Here is a 14384-nt window from a genome sequence, read left to right on the forward strand (position 1 = left end):
CACACTCACAGCAGGGTCTCATGCATAGGGTCACACTCACAGCAGAGTCTCACACATGCATAGGGTCACACTCACAGCAGGGTCTCACATGCATAGGGTCACACTCACAGCAGAGTCTCACACATGCATAGAATCACAGATACAGATCTGCCCAGAGAATATTGGGGATCATTAAGACCTGATAGCACGCTGTTTTTTTTTGCAGTCCTGCGATCACCTAGTCATCGGGCTAAACTGCGCATGCGTATGGATGATCGCTTTCTTATCATACTATTATGTCATCCAATTTCTTTACATATTCGATTATGCTGGTGTCCGGGCTCCAGGGAAGATCCGAGAATCATCTGTGAGGATTGGACATTTTAGACACGTGACATGTATGAGAGAATCGGCGCTATAATAGTAATGTAAGCCCGGTCGGAGACGATGTAATATGTGATCATATGACCACATACCCGGCAGCGATTGTCTCTCTCTTCCTTTATAACCATTCCAGGTAGGGCAATCGGGTTTGCCCTGACGAAGCTGATGTGAAACGTGCACGTGGGCGGTGTTAGTATGTATCAATGTTCAATTTAGCAATATGAAGAAATGCGTGTTCAGTATTTAATAGGACCAGTTACACCCAAACTGAGCTACAATCAATATAGTATACCCTATGGGATGGATATAGAAACTGTGGCTGTGGATGGGTCAGCACATGTGTATCCTAGCCGCTTTCTGTTAATATTTCCTACGATAGGATTCAATAAACTCAATGCGGTCAGTAATGCCCAAAATGGAATTATACCTAATACAGCACAGCGTATGTGTGTTTCAGCGGCTCCCTGTGGATCATTGCCTACGATAGGATCTGAAAGTCACAGAGTTAGCTGTACGAGTTGAATTGAATTAATGCTTCACGCTACACATACACGTTCGCTGCCTTGTATGAATGCTCTCTGTGATAAGATTTAATAATTAGATGTTTCAGTGGCCTCTTACCAATATTTTCTAGGACAGAATTTAGTGTTTACACGGAGTTAGATATAGGAGTAAAATTCAATTTATGCGAGCACGCCACACAGGATATACAATGAGTGTGGATGAGACAGCACATATATGTATTAGCTGACTGGTGTGAACACTTCTTGTGACAGTATTCAATAATTACATGTTCCAGCGCTCTCCTATTAACATTTCCTCAGATAGGTTTTCACAAACACATGGGGGTATATTTACTAAAGTCCCAATTTTGACCGAATTGCTGTTTTTTTTTCAAAGTGTCCATCTCGGGAATTTACTAAACTGAAATCTCGGCAGTGATGAGGGCATTCATATTTTTTTGGAAGTCAAAGAAAAAAAATACGAATGAATACACCATCGGTCAAATACACCTGTTATTTTATACAACTCTGTAATTTACTACAAATTCGAATTCACAAACAGCGCCGGCAATAGTCAAACACTGCCATGAAAAAAAAATACAAATCGTAAAAAAAAGCAGTTTTAAAATAGACCTGCTTTTTTTTACCGTGTTCTGATAGGCATGCACAGATCCGTGCATGTTTATCAGTGGGAAGGAGTGGGATAGAGTTAACAATTAGAAAAAAAAAATGTTTGGGGTCCTCCCTCCTAAGCATAACCAGCCTTGGGCTCTTTGAGCCGGTCCTGGTTGTAAAAATACGGGGGGGGGGAATTTACAGGGGTTCCCCCATATTTTAACAAACAGCACCGGGCTCTGCGCCTGGTCCTGGTGCAAAAAATATGGGGGACAAAAGACGTAGGGGTCCCCTGTATTTTAAAAACCAGCACCGGGCTCCACTAGTCAGAGAGATAATGCCACAGCCGGGGGACACTTTTATCTTGGTCCCTGCGGCCCTGGCATTAAATCACCAACTAGTCACCCCTGGCCGGGGTACCCTGGAGGAGTGGGGACCCCTTAAATTAAGGTGTCCCCCCAGTACGTTATACAGGATGGATACAGAGACTGTGGATGGGATAGCGTATGTGTGCATCAGCTGCCTTATACAAATACTCTCCATGATAGGCTCTCATAACTATATGGAGTTAGCTACTCGAGTATATTGTCAACACTAGATGTATGAACTAATATTGAGGTGGTTAATTAAATGGTACAGAGTGTGATATAATCCCTTCTCCTAAATCCCATATTGGAAAATTGTAACACACCACATTAATTGTACTTTAACGGGTGACTAAATGCCCATACTCACTTGCCGATAAAATGGGCGCCGTCGCTCATTTGCTCCCTCCCTGAGCGACGTTGCTCATTTTATCGGCAAGTGTGTATGCCGCCAGCGACGACCGATGCACGGCCCCGTGGGTTGGCAGCGATCATCGCTGTCGGCAGTGCATGTATGCAGGATCTGCACTGTCGTCCAGGACCTGCATGCAGGGCTGGCGGAGGCTTGACGTCACTGAGCGGTCATATCGCTCAGTGTGTACAGTCGGCCGCCGACCGGTTGGGGAGGGGAAACATTAGACGACGCTCATAGAGCGACATTGTCTAATGTGTACGGACCTTTAGACATTCCATATTCTGATTTGATAGGATGAGTGGCACATACTAATTTCTCTGAATAGGGATGATATAAACTGTAAATAATTACAATATATGATACATTGCATGTGAATAGAATAATAACATTTTATCTAATAAAGTGTCACACTGCAGCCTTTTCTGTTTCACTATGAGCTCTTCTGATAAGGGAAGAGACCAAACTGCATAAACTATAGCAGTGTTACATTGATTGGGAACCGAATAGCAACATTATATAAAACACATCATGGTGGTCATTCCGAGTTCAATGCTCGCTAGCAGTTTGTAGCAACCGTGCAAACATTATGCTGCCGCCCACTGTGAGTGTATTTTAGCTTAGCAGAAGTGCGAACGAATGGATCGCAGAGAAGCTACGAAGTTTTTTTTGTGCAGTTTCTGATTAGCTCCAGACCTACTCAACGCTTGCAATCACTTCAGACTGTTCAGTTCCTGTTTTGATGTCACACACCCGCCCAGCCACGCCTTCGTTTTTATTGGCATGCCTGCGTTTTTACGAACACTCCGTGAAAACGGTCAGTTGACACCCAGAAATGCCCACTTCATGTCAATGGCTCTGCGGCCACAAGTGCGACTGAAATGCTTCGCTAGACCCTGTGCAAAACTGCATCATCCGTTGTGCTCGTACGATGCACCACATACGCAGAACTGCCATTTTTTAGCCTGATCGCTGTGCTGTGAACAAATGCAGCTAGCGATCAACTCGGAATGACCACCCATGTTACAGTGTCGCCTTTCTCAATCAGCCTTTAACAGCAGGCTCTAAAAAGATATGTTTCTGCTATTTTGCTTACATCTAATGCAGTGGTTCTCAAACTCGGTCCTCAGGACCCCACACAGTGCATGTTTTGCAGGTAACCCAGTAAGTGCACAGGTGTATTAATTACTCACTGACACATTTTAAAAGGTCCACAGGTGGAGCTAATTATTTCACTTGTGATTCTGTGAGGAGACCTGCGAAACATGCACTGTGTGGGGTCCTGAGGACCGAGTTTGAGAACCTGTGATCTAATGATCCCAGTGTTGGTAAAATTATATGAGCAGCTTTTCTGTTCTGAGTTACTTACAAATAACACGCTGTGTTTCATAAAGCAAGATTTATGATATTATTTTAATATCTAATATCACATTAGTGATCATAGGCACAAGGTAAGGGACCAAGGACAAGTTACAACTTGGGTCGACGGGGAAAAGTCAGGATGATACTCTATCTGACATTGTAATTATATCCTATAATCTTTTGTTGGATCCAAAATTGTATAGGTGATCCTACTGATGCCAGATAATATATTAAAAGCAGGATTGTGTGACAACTGCTCAGTGGGTCTGGTCTCACAAAAAAATGAATACAATTACAAGTGATACAAGAACAAATAAGACAGTGAACACATTTTTAAATTGATATAATATCCTTTTATTTATTGTATTTTTTCCATATATATTTCACATCACTTTTAATGGATTAATATTAAAAGTTATATTTTAAACAAATTAATTCTCTCTTCTTACAGTGCGCCAACCAAGAGACTATCTTCTCTATCTTACTCTTACCTTCTACCTTCTAGTCTATGGCAGCACCCCCAATATATGATTATGAATTAAACCGCAATACATATATAAATGGGGTTCACTACGATCTGCCGACGGCCAGCCTCCCGGCGACCAGCATACCGGCGCCGGGAGGCCGGCCGCCAGCTTATCGACAGTGTGGCGAGCGCAATTGAGCCCCTTGCAGGCTCGCTACGCGCGCCACACTATTTTATTCTCCCTCCAGGGGGGTCGTGGCCCCCCACGAGGGAGAATAATTGTAAGTATGCTGGCTGTCGGGCTCCCGGCAATACCTCAGTGATGTCACTGGTTCCTAGTGAAGTGATAGGCTGCATTCTCAGTGATGTCACTGGTTCCTAGTGAAGTGATAGGCTGCATTCTCAGTGATGTCACTAGTTCCTAGTGAAGTGATAGGCTGCATTCTCAGTGATGTCACTGGTCCTAGTGAAGTAATAAGCTGCACTCTCAGTGATGTCACTGGTTCCTAGTCAAGTGATAGGCTGCACTCTCAGTGATGTCACTGGTTCCTAGTCAAGTGATGGGCTGCACTCTCAGTGATGTCACTGGTTCCTAGTCAAGTGATGGGCTGCACTCTCAGTGATGTCACTGGTTCTTAGTGACTGGATGAGCTGCACTCTGGGGTGTCACTGGTTCCTAGTGCTGTGATAGGCCGTTTTATCATGGATGTTCTTTCAGCCCAGGAAACAGCTGCATCCATTATTAATTATGCTGTGATTTAGTGATCTGTTCCAGTCTTTATGTTGATGACACATGTCACTTGTCTGTGGATAGTAATTATACACCGTGAAAATAAACTATGATAAACTATAACCTGGATAATTTCAACAACCCATTGTCTAATTTGATATAACAGTCCAATTAAGTGTTTTGGTTTACCAACAGCTCTGAATAACCCTCCTTTTCTTCCTTTGTTGGGCTAGAAGTAATAGGGTGTGGTTTTTGAGGTGTACTAAAAATAGCATTAAATCACATGGTTGAAATTTGCTATTTTAGCTGAAAATCGAAAATGTAATAGGATCCGAATTTTTAAGGTTAAAATAGAAGTTGTATGCAATTTGATGCAATTTTCAGTAAAGGAAACAAGCGTTTTTCTAGTACACATTTTCATTACTTTGTACAGTTAGCCAGAAGCATGTACAGATCAATGAGATCAGTGTATGCTTCCATCTGTAAAAGTAAAGAAAGTGTTAAAAATAAAAAAATAATAAAAAAGACATGCAGGTCCCCCCAAGGATAACCAGACATGTTATATCTGCTGCCCCCTGCCCAACTGCTAACAAATTTGCTGCTGCGATCAACTCTGAATTACCCCCTTAATACAAGTTCTCTAAATCAGCAATAAGATGAAATGAAAAGCAGATCAGCAGGTCCTAATAACCAGCAGCTTACCATTAGACTCCCCAGAACTCTCCCGCACGGTCTGTGATTAATGACTGGATGCAGTATAAGTGTGCAGGATCACAGGCTGCAAGTCCACAATTGTAGAATAAACCAGGCAGAGCCAACAAGTCTGCAATCCCAGGAAAAGCCTGTACTCCAATAGTCACAATAGTCCCATGCACAGTCCTCAGCACACTGGCAGAGGCCGAGACTCCAGGACCAGTTGCTTCCAGAGTGAAACACACACCTGCAGCTCTTACATCCTGTTTATAAAGGTTCCGATCCCCACCTCTATAGTCCCTCCTGCAAAGGGTGGTCTCAGGAAATGGTGTCTCCTGATTGGTAGTGTCAAAGTCAAAATTGCATTTCTGTATTAGAATACATTGTGGCGTTTATTAGCGGTTGTGTACGTATGCACTTTGCGTATTATGGTACTTTGCGGATCACGGCACACTTCAAGCGTTACGGTAGATATCACATAGTCACTACACGCCCAGAGCACTCTTTTAATATATAACAACATTAGTAATAAATCAGTAAAACAGCATTACACATACCACAGGGTTAAAATCACATTATTGCCCCATATTTAGTGTCCTACTGACCAGCATGTTATTAGCAGTAACCCAGTCATTTCGAACAAAGTGTCACACACAGCGATCGGATGATATGGGCAATATTTGATATATATATATATATATATATATATATATGCAGAGCAATGTTTGTATATTAGCCAGTTCAAGCCACTTTCGCAGCGGGACCCCGAGGGCAAACACGTGTCTCCTTCAAGGAACAAAGCCTTCTCCCTCCAGTGGACTGGCCTATGGGCCGTCGAGTTATAGAGATGCCTCACCCCTAGACCAATGCTAAAAGACTTTGCTTGATATATTGTCTGCTTTTGGACAAAGGGTAGACTGAGGGCAGATCTCCTATCTCAGAAGTCCCCTTGCTGAAGACTGATCGCCTGGATCCAGGGGTGCATGCGTATGTATATTGGCTGTAACTGTAAGTCTCTCATGGGGTGTTGTTACTTGCATGTCTGTTACCTGTTATTGCGATTTAATACTTTTATTAGTTATATTAAAACTGATTATGGGGTGTACCTCAGTTCAACAGTACACTATTCTATTAAAGTATTAGTGTGCGTGGAACCGTTACGCATATAGACGCAGCTAGCCTCCGCAGCAAACTATTTTGTGTTGTTTTTAAAATCAATTGACTTTTACAGTTGAGATCAGTGAGATGAGTCATGATGAGTTCCCCTTGCTGTTTTCATGCCCCAGTGCCTGACTCAGCCCTAGGGGATAACAATGGGATCTTGGTGATGGTGGGTGATAGCCAGTCACTCCTTGTTTTGACCCCTTATAGTCACTTGTGACATCAGAGGGTCTCCAGCTTCCTGTCCCCAGTGTCCTTACAGGATGAGACTGGCTCAGAATAAAACATCTCACCTGTCCCTGTGTAAGAACGATAGCTGGCTGCTCACTTCTGTACTAAAACATTGTCCAAATGGGCCGGGGACAGTTCATTGTCACACCATCCAGAGCCATGTACTTACAGCACGCACTGGAGGCACCTTCTGCTGTACCTACTGCCCTCCCTTATACCGGCTGTGGCTACACCACTCATACCACACTCACAGCAGAGTCTCTCTTATAGGGTCACACTCACAGCAGAGTCTCTCACATATAGGGTCACACTCACAGCAGGGTCTCACATGCATAGGGTCACACTCACAGCAGAGTCTCTCTTATAGGGTCACACTCACAGCAGTCTCTCTTATATAGGGTCACACTCACAGCAGAGTCTCTCTTATATAGGGTCACACTCACAGCACGGTCTCTCTCATATAGGGTCACACAGCAGGGTCTCTCACATGCATAGGGTCACACTCACAGCAGGGTCTCACATGCATAGGGTCACACTCACAGCAGGACCTCACATGCATAGGGTCACACTCACAGCAGGACCTCACATGCATAGGGTCACACTCACAGCAGGACCTCACATGCATAGGGACACAGCAGGCTCTCACATGCATAGGGTCACACTCACAGCAGGACCTCACATGCATAGGGTCACACTCACAGCAGGGTCTCACATGCATAGGGTCACACTCACAGCAGGACCTCACATGCATAGGGTCACACTCACAGCAGGACCTCACATGCATAGGGTCACACTCACAGCAGGACCTCACATGCATAGGGACACAGCAGGGTCTCTCACATGCATAGGGTCACACTCACAGCAGGACCTCACATGCATAGGGTCACACTCACAGCAGGACCTCACATGCATAGGGTCACACTCACAGCAGGACCTCACATGCATAGGGACACAGCAGGCTCTCACATGCATAGGGTCACACTCACAGCAGGCTCTCACATGCATAGGGTCACACAGCAGTCTCTCACATAAAGGGTCACACTCACAGCAGGGCCTCACATGCATAGGATCACACTCACAGCAGGGTCTCTCTCATATAGGGTCACACTCACAGCAGGGTCTCACATGCATAGGGTCACACTCACAGCAGGACCTCACATGCATAGGGTCACACTCACAGCAGGCTCTCACATAAAGGGTCACACTCACAGCAGGGTCTCACATGCATAGGGTCACACTCACAGCAGGACCTCACATGCATAGGGTCACACTCACAGCAGGGTCTCACATAAAGGGTCACACTCACAGCAGGGTCTCACATGCATAGGGTCACACTCACAGCAGGACCTCACATGCATAGGGTCACACTCACAGCAGTCTCTCACATAAAGGGTCACACTCACAGCAGGCTCTCACATACATAGGGTCACACTCACAGCAGGGTCTCACATGCATAGGGTCACACTCACAGCAGGCTCTCACATGCATAGGGTCACACTCACAGCAGTCTCTCACGTAAAGGGTCACACTCACAGCAGGCTCTCACATACATAGGGTCACACTCACAGCAGGGTCTCACATGCATAGGGTCACACTCACAGCAGTCTCTCACATAAAGGGTCACACTCACAGCAGGCTCTCACATGCATAGGGTCACACTCAGCAGTCTCTCACATAAAGGGTCACACTCACAGCAGGACCTCACATGCATAGGGTCACACTCACAGCAGTGTCTCACATAAAGGGTCACACTCACAGCAGGGTCTCACATGCATAGGGTCACACTCACAGCAGGACCTCACATGCATAGGGTCACACTCACAGCAGAGTCTCTCACATAAAGGGTCACACTCACAGCAGGCTCTCACATGCATAGGGTCACACTCACAGCAGTCTCTCACATAAAGGGTCACACTCACAGCAGGCTCTCACATACATAGGGTCACACTCACAGCAGGGTCTCACATGCATAGGGTCACACTCACAGCAGGCTCTCACATGCATAGGGTCACACTCACAGCAGGGCCTCACATGCATAGGGTCACACTCACAGCAGGGTCTCACATGCATAGGGTCACACTCACAGCAGGGTCTCACATGCATATGGTCACACTCACAGCAGGGTCACATGCATAGGGTCACACTCACAGCAGGGTCTCACATGCATAGGGTCACACTCACAGCAGGGTCTCATGCATAGGGTCACACTCACAGCAGAGTCTCACACATGCATAGGGTCACACTCACAGCAGGGTCTCACATGCATAGGGTCACACTCACAGCAGAGTCTCACACATGCATAGAATCACAGATACAGATCTGCCCAGAGAATATTGGGGATCATTAAGACCTGATAGCACGCTGTTTTTTTTTGCAGTCCTGCGATCACCTAGTCATCGGGCTAAACTGCGCATGCGTATGGATGATCGCTTTCTTATCATACTATTATGTCATCCAATTTCTTTACATATTCGATTATGCTGGTGTCCGGGCTCCAGGGAAGATCCGAGAATCATCTGTGAGGATTGGACATTTTAGACACGTGACATGTATGAGAGAATCGGCGCTATAATAGTAATGTAAGCCCGGTCGGAGACGATGTAATATGTGATCATATGACCACATACCCGGCAGCGATTGTCTCTCTCTTCCTTTATAACCATTCCAGGTAGGGCAATCGGGTTTGCCCTGACGAAGCTGATGTGAAACGTGCACGTGGGCGGTGTTAGTATGTATCAATGTTCAATTTAGCAATATGAAGAAATGCGTGTTCAGTATTTAATAGGACCAGTTACACCCAAACTGAGCTACAATCAATATAGTATACCCTATGGGATGGATATAGAAACTGTGGCTGTGGATGGGTCAGCACATGTGTATCCTAGCCGCTTTCTGTTAATATTTCCTACGATAGGATTCAATAAACTCAATGCGGTCAGTAATGCCCAAAATGGAATTATACCTAATACAGCACAGCGTATGTGTGTTTCAGCGGCTCCCTGTGGATCATTGCCTACGATAGGATCTGAAAGTCACAGAGTTAGCTGTACGAGTTGAATTGAATTAATGCTTCACGCTACACATACACGTTCGCTGCCTTGTATGAATGCTCTCTGTGATAAGATTTAATAATTAGATGTTTCAGTGGCCTCTTACCAATATTTTCTAGGACAGAATTTAGTGTTTACACGGAGTTAGATATAGGAGTAAAATTCAATTTATGCGAGCACGCCACACAGGATATACAATGAGTGTGGATGAGACAGCACATATATGTATTAGCTGACTGGTGTGAACACTTCTTGTGACAGTATTCAATAATTACATGTTCCAGCGCTCTCCTATTAACATTTCCTCAGATAGGTTTTCACAAACACATGGGGGTATATTTACTAAAGTCCCGATTTTGACCGAATTGCTGTTTTTTCTTCAAAGTGTCCATCTCGGGAATTTACTAAACTGAAATCTCGGCAGTGATGAGGGCATTCATATTTTTTTGGAAGTCAAAGAAAAAAAATACGAATGAATACACCATCGGTCAAATACACCTGTTATTTTATACAACTCTGTAATTTACTACAAATTCGAATTCACAAACACTGATGGGGGGAGCTGATAGCCACAAATACGAATCTTAGTAAACATACCCCATGGAGTTAGCTGCATGAGCCAAATTTAATGAAGGCAGTACGTTATACAGGATGGATACAGAGACTGTGGATGGGATAGCGTATGTGTGCATCAGCTGCCTTATACAAATACTCTCCATGATAGGCTCTCATAACTATATGGAGTTAGCTACTCGAGTATATTGTCAACACTAGATGTATGAACTAATATTGAGGTGGTTAATTAAATGGTACAGAGTGTGATATAATCCCTTCTCCTAAATCCCATATTGGAAAATTGTAACACACCACATTAATTGTACTTTAACGGGTGACTAAATGCCCATACTCACTTGCCGATAAAATGGGCGCCGTCGCTCATTTGCTCCCTCCCTGAGCGACGTTGCTCATTTTATAGGCAAGTGTGTATGCCGCCAGCGACGACCGATGCACGGCCCCGTGGGTTGGCAGCGATCATCGCTGTCGGCAGTGCATGTATGCAGGATCTGCACTGTCGTCCAGGACCTGCATGCAGGGCTGGCGGAGGCTTGACGTCACTGAGCGGTCATATCGCTCAGTGTGTACAGTCGGCCGCCGACCGGTTGGGGAGGGGAAACATTAGACGACGCTCATAGAGCGACATTGTCTAATGTGTACGGACCTTTAGACATTCCATATTCTGATTTGATAGGATGAGTGGCACATACTAATTTCTCTGAATAGGGATGATATAAACTGTAAATAATTACAATATATGATACATTGCATGTGAATAGAATAATAACATTTTATCTAATAAAGTGTCACACTGCAGCCTTTTCTGTTTCACTATGAGCTCTTCTGATAAGGGAAGAGACCAAACTGCATAAACTATAGCAGTGTTACATTGATTGGGAACCGAATAGCAACATTATATAAAACACATCATGGTGGTCATTCCGAGTTCAATGCTCGCTAGCAGTTTGTAGCAACCGTGCAAACATTATGCTGCCGCCCACTGTGAGTGTATTTTAGCTTAGCAGAAGTGCGAACGAATGGATCGCAGAGAAGCTACGAAGTTTTTTTTGTGCAGTTTCTGATTAGCTCCAGACCTACTCAACGCTTGCAATCACTTCAGACTGTTCAGTTCCTGTTTTGATGTCACACACCCGCCCAGCCACGCCTTCGTTTTTACTGGCATGCCTGCGTTTTTACGAACACTCCGTGAAAACGGTCAGTTGACACCCAGAAATGCCCACTTCATGTCAATGGCTCTGCGGCCACAAGTGCGACTGAAATGCTTCGCTAGACCCTGTGCAAAACTGCATCATCCGTTGTGCTCGTACGATGCACCACATACGCAGAACTGCCATTTTTTAGCCTGATCGCTGTGCTGTGAACAAATGCAGCTAGCGATCAACTCGGAATGACCACCCATGTTACAGTGTCGCCTTTCTCAATCAGCCTTTAACAGCAGGCTCTAAAAAGATATGTTTCTGCTATTTTGCTTACATCTAATGCAGTGGTTCTCAAACTCGGTCCTCAGGACCCCACACAGTGCATGTTTTGCAGGTAACCCAGTAAGTGCACAGGTGTATTAATTACTCACTGACACATTTTAAAAGGTCCACAGGTGGAGCTAATTATTTCACTTGTGATTCTGTGAGGAGACCTGCGAAACATGCACTGTGTGGGGTCCTGAGGACCGAGTTTGAGAACCTGTGATCTAATGATCCCAGTGTTGGTAAAATTATATGAGCAGCTTTTCTGTTCTGAGTTACTTACAAATAACACGCTGTGTTTCATAAAGCAAGATTTATGATATTATTTTAATATCTAATATCACATTAGTGATCATAGGCACAAGGTAAGGGACCAAGGACAAGTTACAACTTGGGTCGACGGGGAAAAGTCAGGATGATACTCTATCTGACATTGTAATTATATCCTATAATCTTTTGTTGGATCCAAAATTGTATAGGTGATCCTACTGATGCCAGATAATATATTAAAAGCAGGATTGTGTGACAACTGCTCAGTGCGTCTGGTCTCACAAAAAAATGAATACAATTACAAGTGATACAAGAACAAATAAGACAGTGAACACATTTTTAAATTGATATAATATCCTTTTATTTATTGTATTTTTTCCATATATATTTCACATCACTTTTAATGGATTAATATTAAAAGTTATATTTTAAACAAATTAATTCTCTCTTCTTACAGTGCGCCAACCAAGAGACTATCTTCTCTATCTTACTCTTACCTTCTACCTTCTAGTCTATGGCAGCACCCCCAATATATGATTATGAATTAAACCGCAATACATATATAAATGGGGTTCACTACGATCTGCCGACGGCCAGCCTCCCGGCGACCAGCATACCGGCGCCGGGAGGCCGGCCGCCAGCTTATCGACAGTGTGGCGAGCGCAATTGAGCCCCTTGCAGGCTCGCTACGCGCGCCACACTATTTTATTCTCCCTCCAGGGGGGTCGTGGCCCCCCACGAGGGAGAATAAGTGTAAGTATGCTGGCTGTCGGGCTCCCGGCGCCGGTATGCTGGTCACCGGGAGCTCGACCGCCGGCATACTGAAGACCACCCATATAAATGGGGTATTTATTGCATTTAATGAAATACTAATTGACTTTTCACTAGTGCAGAAGATATCCATTACCCCTCCTCCCTTATCGATTATCATGCGTATGCACCGCAATTCACAGGTGCGTTCCACGGGTACAAAGCGGATCGCCACTCAGCGATGGGTTTGTGCAAAGAATCCATTCGCACGGGCGTTCGCAAGGAGATTGAGAGGAAGAAGGCGTTTGTGGGTGGCAACTGACCGTTTTCAGGGAGTGGTTGGGAAAACGCAGGTGTGCCTAAGCGTTCACAGGGCGGGTGTCGGACGTCAGTTCCGGTCCCGGAGAGGCTGAAGTGATCGCAGTGACTGAGTAAGTCCTCGGCTGCGCAGAGACTGCACAAGATCTGTTCACACAGCTCTGCTACACATGCATTCGCATAAAACAAAAATACACTCCCCTATGGGCAGCGACTATGTGAACGCAGGACTGCAAAAAAAGCCTAGCGAGCGATCAGGTCTGAATTAGGCCCATAATTAGATGGTCACACACATACACAATACAGTGCCCCCTCCCTCTTATACAACAGGCAGCATATTGGCTACTCTGCGGCTGCTCCCCCCCCCTTCTATCTACCATAGTGTATACAGGGGCCAGAGCTGTACCATGTGCTGTGTAGCCCCACCCTCACACCAGACCCCTCCCTCTGACTGTGTTGCTAGTAATGGTAACGTGAGGGTTTGGTTGATCCTGTCCCCCTGAAGCCACCACTGGAAACAAGTTTCATATTAGGGGGCATTCACTACCCCCATAGCAGTGCCGCTGATCTGAATACACTCTGCACATTTAATTATGCCTGCTTTCATCATATATTCAAAGGAAGAACTATTACTATTCATGGCTGCATAGTGGTTACAACTGCTGCTTCAGATATGATCCTTACCAAGGCACTATTTGTGTGGAGTTTGTGTGTTCTCTTCTTGCTTGTTTAGCTTGCCACTGATTACTCTGGTTTTCTCCAACAAAGGTTAAAAATAAAACAATAATGTGTGTGATATGGGATTTGGGACCTCAATCAGCGTGGATCGCTATTGAGACTGAAATTGCCATTTTCTTAAAACTGCTACTGCTAAAAATCGCATGTTAAGAGCTGCCCTCAACGGCTTTTGGCCTATGCGCAATGTGTTAGCAACACTTTATAGTGAAAAAGGTGCTAAATAAACAAATGTTATAACTTTTCTTACATGTAAATATTAATGCTACATCGTTTCTTGTCTACCAAAGAAATTCAACTGTGACTATCTGATGTCTTAAA

The 14384-nt window shown here is 44.6% G+C and overlaps 1 protein-coding gene across 1 annotated transcript in view; it reads right to left on the reverse strand.

Annotated features, from left to right (window-relative positions):
- Nucleotides 1–14384, reverse strand: part of LOC135057092 (zinc finger protein 850-like) — a 70688-nt gene that overhangs the window by 6203 nt on the left and 50101 nt on the right. The window lies entirely within an intron of this gene.

Source organism: Pseudophryne corroboree, chromosome 3 (genome assembly GCF_028390025.1).
Source record: "Pseudophryne corroboree isolate aPseCor3 chromosome 3, aPseCor3.hap2, whole genome shotgun sequence".
In the NCBI taxonomy this organism is placed as follows: Eukaryota; Metazoa; Chordata; class Amphibia; order Anura; family Myobatrachidae; genus Pseudophryne; species Pseudophryne corroboree.